Source organism: Carica papaya, chromosome 6, assembly GCF_054855325.1.
Source record: "Carica papaya isolate Zhongbai chromosome 6, ASM5485532v1, whole genome shotgun sequence".
NCBI lineage: Eukaryota > Viridiplantae > Streptophyta > Magnoliopsida > Brassicales > Caricaceae > Carica > Carica papaya.
The window spans coordinates 22630883-22640075 of NC_142314.1; the positions used below are offsets into that span (position 1 = coordinate 22630883).

The 9193-nt window shown below is 38.1% G+C and overlaps 1 long non-coding RNA gene across 1 annotated transcript; it reads right to left on the minus strand.

Moving 5' to 3' along the window:
* Nucleotides 1-206: 206 nt before the first annotated feature.
* LOC148253412 (uncharacterized) lies at nucleotides 207-6613 on the minus strand. The gene is made up of 3 exons (XR_015821533.1): nucleotides 6322-6613; nucleotides 6145-6208; nucleotides 207-433 (listed from the first exon to the last, which is right to left on the minus strand). It is a non-coding gene; the product is annotated as an uncharacterized LOC148253412 (long non-coding RNA).
* Between the last annotated feature and the right edge of the window lie 2580 nt (nucleotides 6614-9193).

Here is a 9193-nt window from a genome sequence, read left to right on the forward strand (position 1 = left end):
CTGTCCCAGAAATAGGAGGTGAATTGGTGATTTCTATCTAAAACAATAGATGAAGGAACACCATGGAGTCAAACACTCTCCTCGACATACAGGTGGACTAACTTGCTGGTGGAGTTTGTTATTTTGATTGATAGAAAATTGGCGATTTTGGTCAACCTGTCAATAATGACCCATTTTGCGTTGTAACCAGTGACAAAGTATAACGACTCTGGAAATTCAAAGGAAATAGATAATAACTTCAGTGCAGAAGTAAAATAAAAGGGTTAAGCTTTACATTCCTTACACAATAACTTAAAAGTACTAAACAGCATTACGAAATTCACCAATTTGAAAGAAACACAAGAAATAAGGAAATAAACGAAAAAGAAAAAATATCTAAGCATCTACTCGCAATCTTCTTGCGGATCGGGCTATGGAACCTGGTCATCTTGATCTGAAATGGTTAAATAAGGAATGAATTACACTAGTTCAGTAAGGATATCACAGTATATCACTGACACAAAAATAAAGGTGGGTATAAAAATAAAAATAACTAATGGAGCACTAAATTTAGAAAATTTATTTATCAATTATAAAATCATTTACCGTTCACTTACCACAGTAGAATTTATGAAAATAACTTATGCAAACAATAATATCATACGGATCATAATTTCATGTAAGATCAGCAACATAACACACATCATAAATCTATACACATCGTCAAATAACCAAACAATAATTGTTACATTTTCACCAGCCTACTAGTATCCATGGGGGTTCATAGGGATGTCCCTGCTACACGTGACTCCTTTCGTTTAACAATCTCAATTATAGGCCGTCTCCATACCCCATCCGGTATGAGCACCAAGTTATTAAACCTCAATACCCCGTCCGATATGAGGGTGAAGCGGGCCGTCCCCATACCTCTTTCGGTATGAGAGTGAAGCGGGCCATCCCCATACCCCGTTCGGTATGAGTGCCAAATTACCAAGTCTCCATACCCCGTCCGGTATGAGACAACATTTACGGTAGGATTCTCTATGTATTCGGTTCGTCCATCAGCTCCCAGAATATCTAGTAAGGCTGCCGTTCCATCTGTTTATTTAATCACACAACTTTTCCGTTTTCTTTTAGTCTCCATTTTCCAAATCAACCATGATCACATAAGCAAACAAACACGCCTCAGGGAATGCAATCATATCTCAAAATTTCAATCAAACCATAGTCATGTAAGGTAGCAATTCATGCATTCAAACCATAAAATTGATAAATCAGATTTCATCATGCTTTTAGACTGTAAAATAAATCAACAGGAATTAACAAAGAACAATTTTTGGTTAAGGTTCCATTAGCAATCCATAATTAATTATGTATATTTATTTAATTTACACAAATACCATATTATTATTTATCTAGACTTCACTTCTACGATAGAAAATAGAGTGAGGGATCCTTACTCGATTTGACGCCCGAAAAGCTAAGCTATTTACCGCACTACGGGCAGTCCCTGGGTTCCCTGAATTTTTTTCAGTAATCGAAACACACTAATAGTACCTACAAATGTTTCAAACAAACCCAAAATCAGTCCCAGGACCCACTCGACCAATTTTAAAATGCCAGCATGGCGGCTCCGCCATGCTCTGGCGACAGTGCCACCGCCCGCGGACCATTGTACCATTCAATAGAGAATTCCTCAAATTCCTGCGAATAGGGGTTCTTGCCATTATTGGTTTCGGACTACAAACTAAAAATTATATAAAATATGAATCCAAGAGGTTGGTTTCTAATAATTCATGAAGAAAATTAGAATATTTTCGCAATTCAATTGGATACAAAATCTAGAAATCTCAGTTTCTTTATATAATTGTAGAAGAGGTTTTTGGTTTTCGTGGCGGCAGTCTGCCTCAGGTCGGCTGTTTTCGATTGAATTCGACCGATTTTATATCGATCCCTGTAAAAAAATATGTTAAAGGGCCTCGATTGGCCCAAAAAATACGAAAAACTGAAACTCACCGGCGACGGGGCTCTCTGGTGCGGTGACTCCTCCGGCTTATATTGCAGTTGGGTGTTTTGCTCCGGTCAACTTATAAAGGACACAATGATCAAAACAGTGAAAACATTATACAGAACGGGAATCGGGAAGGGTCTCATCGGAGGCATTTTGTGAAATTACCCGCAGCGGCGCTGCTGGGCTTCGTTGGCATTTTCTGGCCAATTGGCCGGTCTTTTTGCTCTGATTTGGCCATGGGTGAGCTTAAAATTGAATTTTGTGCAAAAAGGGAAGTTTTTAGCTTTTTTGGCGGTCGGAAAGGGTTCCGGTGCGGCGGCGGGTGGCGGCGATCGGCTCCCCGGCGGTTGGGTTGTCTTCTCGGTAAGGCAGTCTGGTGGCTAGGGTTAGGGTTTGGTGCGGATGGAGGTTATTTATATCCATTCGCTTTTGATATGGGTTTTCCATCGCATTTGATCTGGATCGTCTGATCGCGATTAAATAGGGAGTAAATCTAGGCCATTCATCGCGATCTAATCTGGACCGTTCGATCGCGTTTGAATCTAGTAGTTTGATCGCATTTAGGAGGGAGCGCATCCAGGCCATTTATGCGCGTGGGAACGGACCTGGGCCGTTCTATCGCGGGCATGCAGATCGCCCACGTGGCACCGCGTCAGCGCCCATTGCCATGCGGCGTGTCCTAGTTCGTCGGGGCTGCTGACCGGGTGTCCCACGTGGCAGAACTTCTCCAAATTGCACTTTGACCCCTGGTTTTCAATTTTTCTTTCAAAAATACCCTCAGAACCCAAATTATTACCCATTTTCCATAAAATTATTTTCAATTTCATCATTATTCAATTTTTACCCCAAATAAAATAAAATAAAATACAACAAAATAAAATAAATTAATAAAAAATTATATTTATTAATTATTTAATTATACACAAAACTTTTATTTATTTTATTTTATTATTTTCTTTTTTTTTTGTGGGTGTTACAACTCTCCCCCTACTTAAAAGAAATTTAGTCCCTCAAATTTTTCTCTCACTCTCAATTAAAAAGTTGAGGATATTGGACTCTAAAGTTTGATTCTAGCTCCTATGCGGTCTCCCTCGGTGTGTGGTTCTGCCATATGACCTTTAAAAAGGGAATTTCTTGGTTGCGGAGTAATATGCTCTTTAGATCCACAATGCCGACTGGTACTTACTCGTATGACAGATCCTCCTGGAGTGGAAGAGGCTCGTGGGCCAAGACATGAGAGGGGTTCGGGTTGTACTTGCGCAGCATGAACACATAAAACACATTATGGACCCTGAAAAGTTCTAAAGGCAGTACCAGTCTATAGGCGGCAGTACCAATTCTGTTTAAGATTTTAAATAATCTAATAAATTGGGGATTCAATTTTTCCCTCTTGCCGAACCTACTAATTTCCTTGAAGGAAGTGACCTTGAGGAACACCCGATCGCCTTTCTCAAGTTCCAAATCCCTCCTCCAGGTGTCCACATAGCTCTTCTGCCTGTTCTGAGTTATCTGAATGTTCTTCCTGATCTTAACTATTTTGGATGTAGTCTCATCTATCAGATATGGGCCGAACAATTTTCTATCGCCCACTTCTTCCCAATAAATCGACCATCTGCATGGGCGCCCATATAATGCCTCATACGGAGTCATGCCAATACTCGGTTGGTAGCTGTTGTTATAGGTGAACTCTATCAGGGGTAGATGGTCGTCCTAATAGACCCCAAAGTCAAGGACACAAGTCGGAGCATATCCTCAAGTGTACGGATTGTCCTTTCTGACTGTCCATCGGTTTGAGGGTGGAATGCAGTACTAAGGGACAACTTTGTTCCCATAGCTTGCTGAAAACTATACCAAAACTGAGAAGTGAACCTTGGGTCCTTGTTGGACACTATAGTCACTGGCACTCCATGTAATCTGACTATTTTCCGAATATACATTCTTGCTAACTTGTCCAAGGGATCGGTCATCCTAATGGCCAAGAAGTGGGAAAACTTGGTAAGCCAGTCAATAATTACCTAGATGGCATCATGTCCTGAGCGTGCCTTAGGTAATCCTATCACGAACTCCATGATAATATGTTCTCACTTTCATTCCGGGATCGGTAATGGCTGAAATAGCCCCCCTGGGTATTGATGTTCTGCCTTGACCTGATGACATACCAAACACTTAGAAACAAAGTCAGTTATCTCTTTTCATCCCATTCCACAAAAATCGGGGTCGCATACTTTTGTACATTTTAGTGCTTCTGGGATGCATGGCAAACTTTAAGGTATGGACCTTTGTCATGATGTCCCTCTTTAACTCACTGTCATCGGTGGAGACTCAAAATTCTGAGCTAACTTCCTGTTTTGCATCTCTCTTGAGGGCTACTAGGGTGGAATTGGCGGACTGAGCTTCTCTTATTCTCTGGATTAACTTAGGCTGAACGGTCAAGTGACCCAAACATGTGACTCTCATCAAGTTCTGAAGCCGTACCTGTTGTGTGGCCCCAATCTGCCTGCATTTTGAAACCATCAAATGGGCTAATGTACCTGCACTTTTTCTGCTGAGTGCATCGACTACCACGTTGCCCTTACCCGGGTGATACAAGATGTCACAATCATAGTCCTTAAGAAGTTCCATCCACATTCTTTGACGCATGTTGAGATCCTTTTGAGTGAATATGTGTTTCAAACTCTTGTGATTGGTATAGATCTGAAAGGTCTCTCCATACAAATAATGGCACCAAGTCTTCAAGGCATGTATGATTGCGGCAAGCTCTAAGTCATGGGTGGGATAGTTTTTCTTATGACTCTTCAACTGTCTGGACCCATAGGCTATGACCTTCCCATACTACATCAAAACACAACTCAGACTTAGGTAGAAGGCATCACTGTAAACTGTATATCCCCCGATCCACTCGGCAAGGTTAACACAAGTGCAATAGTCAGCCACTTCTTTAGCTCTGAAATCGTATTTTGATTTTCCTACTTAATTCAACTTAAATTTAACGCAAGCCCTATCTTATTTTTTCTAAAAGTCTAATTTATCAATTTTTAATTCACTTAACTTATCAATTTCTAATTTTTTTAATTTTAAAAGATCTCTTAAGAATTTTGATTCTTACATTTAACCTAAAAAATCTTCAATTCATGATGTGTATATTTTGATCATTTTGTTAATTCATAATCAACCTAACAATCTCGATAATTCCACATAATAAGATTTTCTATCAATCTCAAACATTCATACCTCTCATACCACAAGTGGAGCTTTGTAAAGATTTTATTTTAGCTTCTTAATGCTTATTAGTATCCTTGTTTTTTTAATGCAGTCCTATCATTTTTAATTTTGGTGTGTGACATTTTTTATTATCATTAATATTACAGTCATAGATATATTTAATTACTCATTTACTTAATATAATTTTTCTCTAGCTAACTAATTAATCTTTTGGACTTTTAGCCATAATCCTAACCTTCATTTCCTCGGCCCACTCATTATCCATTGCCCAGGTACGATGGCTCTTGAATCAGAGGCCTAATAATATATTTTTATTTGGCCAATTATATTTTTCCTATTACTAACTATCTATTTCATTTGCTAGATTTTTGGTACCCACTTCACATGGACCAAAGGCCCAATAAGGCCTAGCCCATCTAGGTTTTTATTTCAAGTAGTTTTTTTTTTCCTTCCCCTTTTTTATCATATTTTCCTTTCTTCTTTTAATTGGCCCACCTTTTCCTTTTTAACCAAATTCGTATGGGCTCGGCCCACCAAATTCTTGGGTCTCTTTTTTTAATCGATTTTTTTTATGACATCGGGGCACTAAAGGCTTGGATCTCCTTTTTAACCCATTTTTTATGTACTCGGCCCGTCATATGCTTGGATCTTGATCCTACAAATTTATCGACCCAGGCCACTAGAGACTTAACCCATTATATCTCTCCTTCCTCTCGAAATCCTAAAGAAATCTTAAACCTTAAATCGCAAATAACATCGCCGACATTCATGTTCACCTAGTTTGGGTATCTCTTTATTTCATGCATTCATATACTAAAAATAATAATAAGTGTTAAGACTATCATCATGTTATAATACTATAACACAAATTGGAATCTAAAATTGAATATGTTATCACTGATATGGGGATTTAGGGTCTAAATTACTCTTACCCTTCCCTGGATTTCTGATGGACTAGGTTGACTTAAGGTACAGAGTTCTTTCTTCAACCTGTAGCTGCACACTCACGAGTAAACATATTCATGTTATCTCAACATTCAATCTAGAATATGAAGGGCATTTTCGGCTCGGGTTTAATAACTAATAGCTAAACACTGATAGAAAGTTACCTTGCTTCAGTGTTCAAAAGAGTTGGTGAAGTCGTTCTTCAAGAAGTCATCTTTTTCTCTCCTTCTCCACCACCCTAATTAGGGTTCAGTATTCTCTTATCTCTGCATTTAATTTTTTATTGCAGGCAATCTTTTTAAATCGTGGCCATTGATTCAAATAGAGTGATATGAGTCATTTATCTTTAAAAATCTCATCTCAGCCCTATGATCTGTCACGCAGTGAATGTGTGGCACAATCTTAGCTGTTCGTCCCTAACCAATGCATTCTGGATGTGTCTCGTACTCGTGGCTTCCCTTGATTGGTTCTTCAGGACACTTCAGCTGCTGGGGTGTCAACTTTTCAAAATTACAATTTTACCCCACTTTAGGCAGAACCCTTTCACTTATCCTATTTTGAAATTTTAGATTTTCCCTAATTATCCACTTTGTTTTCAGTTTGATCCTTATGAATAATTTTTCTTAATTTTTATAATTTTTGAACTTATCCAATTCTCTTCAATGAATTTATATGTTTATATTATTTATTCTTAACTTAATAATATATGCATAATTCATTAATTGAATCAATAAGAACTTTTATAGTCATTAAAATCTCCTCCCTTAAAAAAATTTAGTCCTCTAAATTGCTATATGACATCAAATAACTGAGGGTATTTAGCTTTAAAATCTGACTTCAATTCCTAAGTAACTTCATCTTCCATAAAACTTTGACGAAAAGAATGGTTCTATTATGAAACAACTTTTCTTTATGATCTAAAATGCTAATAGGTATCTCTTCATAGGACAACTCCTCCTAGAGTGAAAGAGGTTTATAAGATAGAACGTGTGTGAATCCCCAATGCAAATTAAAGCATAAAGGTGATAGATACAGAAACAGATTACGAGTGTATGATGAAAATTATATACAACGGAAAAAATTATTAGAAATCCCTTACCATAATAAATGAATTCCAATTACACATATATATAACTGAGGCCATAAGTGGCAAAATACAAAATGTCAAAATAGAAAAGGGCCACTTCTTTCACTATGCAGTTGAACTCATCATAGTGCGGGACAAGTCATGTACTCAAGGTTTGTGGATCCACAGTATCCTCATAGACTTCAAGGGGTAGGTCAGTGGTTAGTTCTTCACTATCTTCTTCATCTGGAGGGGAACATGGAAAGGGTGAGTTCCATATACTCAGTAAGGAAAGCAGTATTTAAATAATATCGTAAAACTTTAAAAGTGAATAATTATGTCATTAATACTTACCATCAGGTCATGTCAGGGTCCTATCTTACTTTATGAAAATAATTTTATTTATTAAAGGAAACATCAGATCCATTATATCATAGTCATAATAATCAAATCAAAATCATACTTAACAATGGAGAAAATTAAACAAATTTTAAAATGCGTAGATTTTCGTGTCATGCTTCGTGAAGTCGTTTCGACTTCCATCTCAGAGGATAGATACGTACTTTCGACTACTCATGTGGAATGACCAGATTAGATATATAACGACAATTTGCTTAGACACATTTTTAACTTGCCAAACCAAGGAAGTACTATGCGGATGACGTGCGCACAGGGTGCGGCGCTGGCCTTGTTAACCCGCGATGTGACGCAGGCAGACTGGCCTATCTATGCGCGATGTGACGCACGTGTAGATCGGCCCTGTGCCCTGCACGGATGGGATAAGCGCACAGTGCGCATGCCTTGCGCTTGGTCGCACGCACACATATGTGCATAGTGTGCTGCGCTCGTGTAAACGAGCCTCTCCCCCATGCATTTTCCTGCGGGATTTCGCTACATTTTCCATTTTTTCCTGAAAATTATTTTTAAACAAAAAAAAATAATATATAAAATTAAATAAAAATAAAATAAAAATAAAATAAAGATAAAATAACAAAATCTGAATAATTTAAAATTATGAATTTAAATCAGAATTACGATATAAAGCTACAGAATAAATTTAAATGAGTTCAGGTGGTCTTAAGGCCTGAATAAATAGGAATTTTTAGATACAAATTTAGCATGGTGGTGCAACCACAGCACCTTCAACATGGGGATTGTCTTGTTGCGTAAGTAAAACTTTTTCAGTCAAATCAAGAATTTTTGCAAGGAGTTCCTCGTAAGTCATATCGACTTGTACATGCATCTCATCATGAGGAATGATATGAAAAGGGTAAGGATGGTACCTTTTGGGCATGGAGACATGAAAAACTTCTTATAGATCTGCAAACTCTCAAGGATGAGTAAAGGGGTATGGTATTGATCCAATTCGCTCCACGATCTGGAAAGGTCCCACATAACGGGGGCTCAACTTCCCTTTTTTCTTAAATTGCTTTTTTTCCTTGTAAGGAAAAATCTTAAGGAAGACTTGGTCTCCAACAGCGAATTCTAGGGGTCTTCTACGATTATCAGCATAACTCTTCTGGAAATTCTGAGTGGTAGCCAAGTTCTTGTGGATGATTGCAACCTTCTCAATAGTCTCTTGGATGAAGTTTGGTCCCAAAAGATGTTGGTTTTTAACTTCGCTCTACCAAATGGGAGAATAGCAGGGCCTACCATACAGAGCTTCATAGGGAGCCATGCCGATGTTAAAATGATAACTGTTATTATAAGAAAATTCACATAGGGAAAAATACTCATACCAGTTATCACCAAAGTTAAGGACGCAACCACGCAATATGTCTTTCAATGTCTGGTAGTGTGTTCAAACTAACCATCAGTTTAGGGATGATAAGCAATGTTGAAGTACAATCTAAACCCAAGCGCTTCCTGAAAACTAGGAGGTGAATCGAGGGTCTCGATTGGACACAATGGATGAGGGAATACCATGGAGTCGAATAATTTCATCGACATAAAGGAGGACTAATTTACTA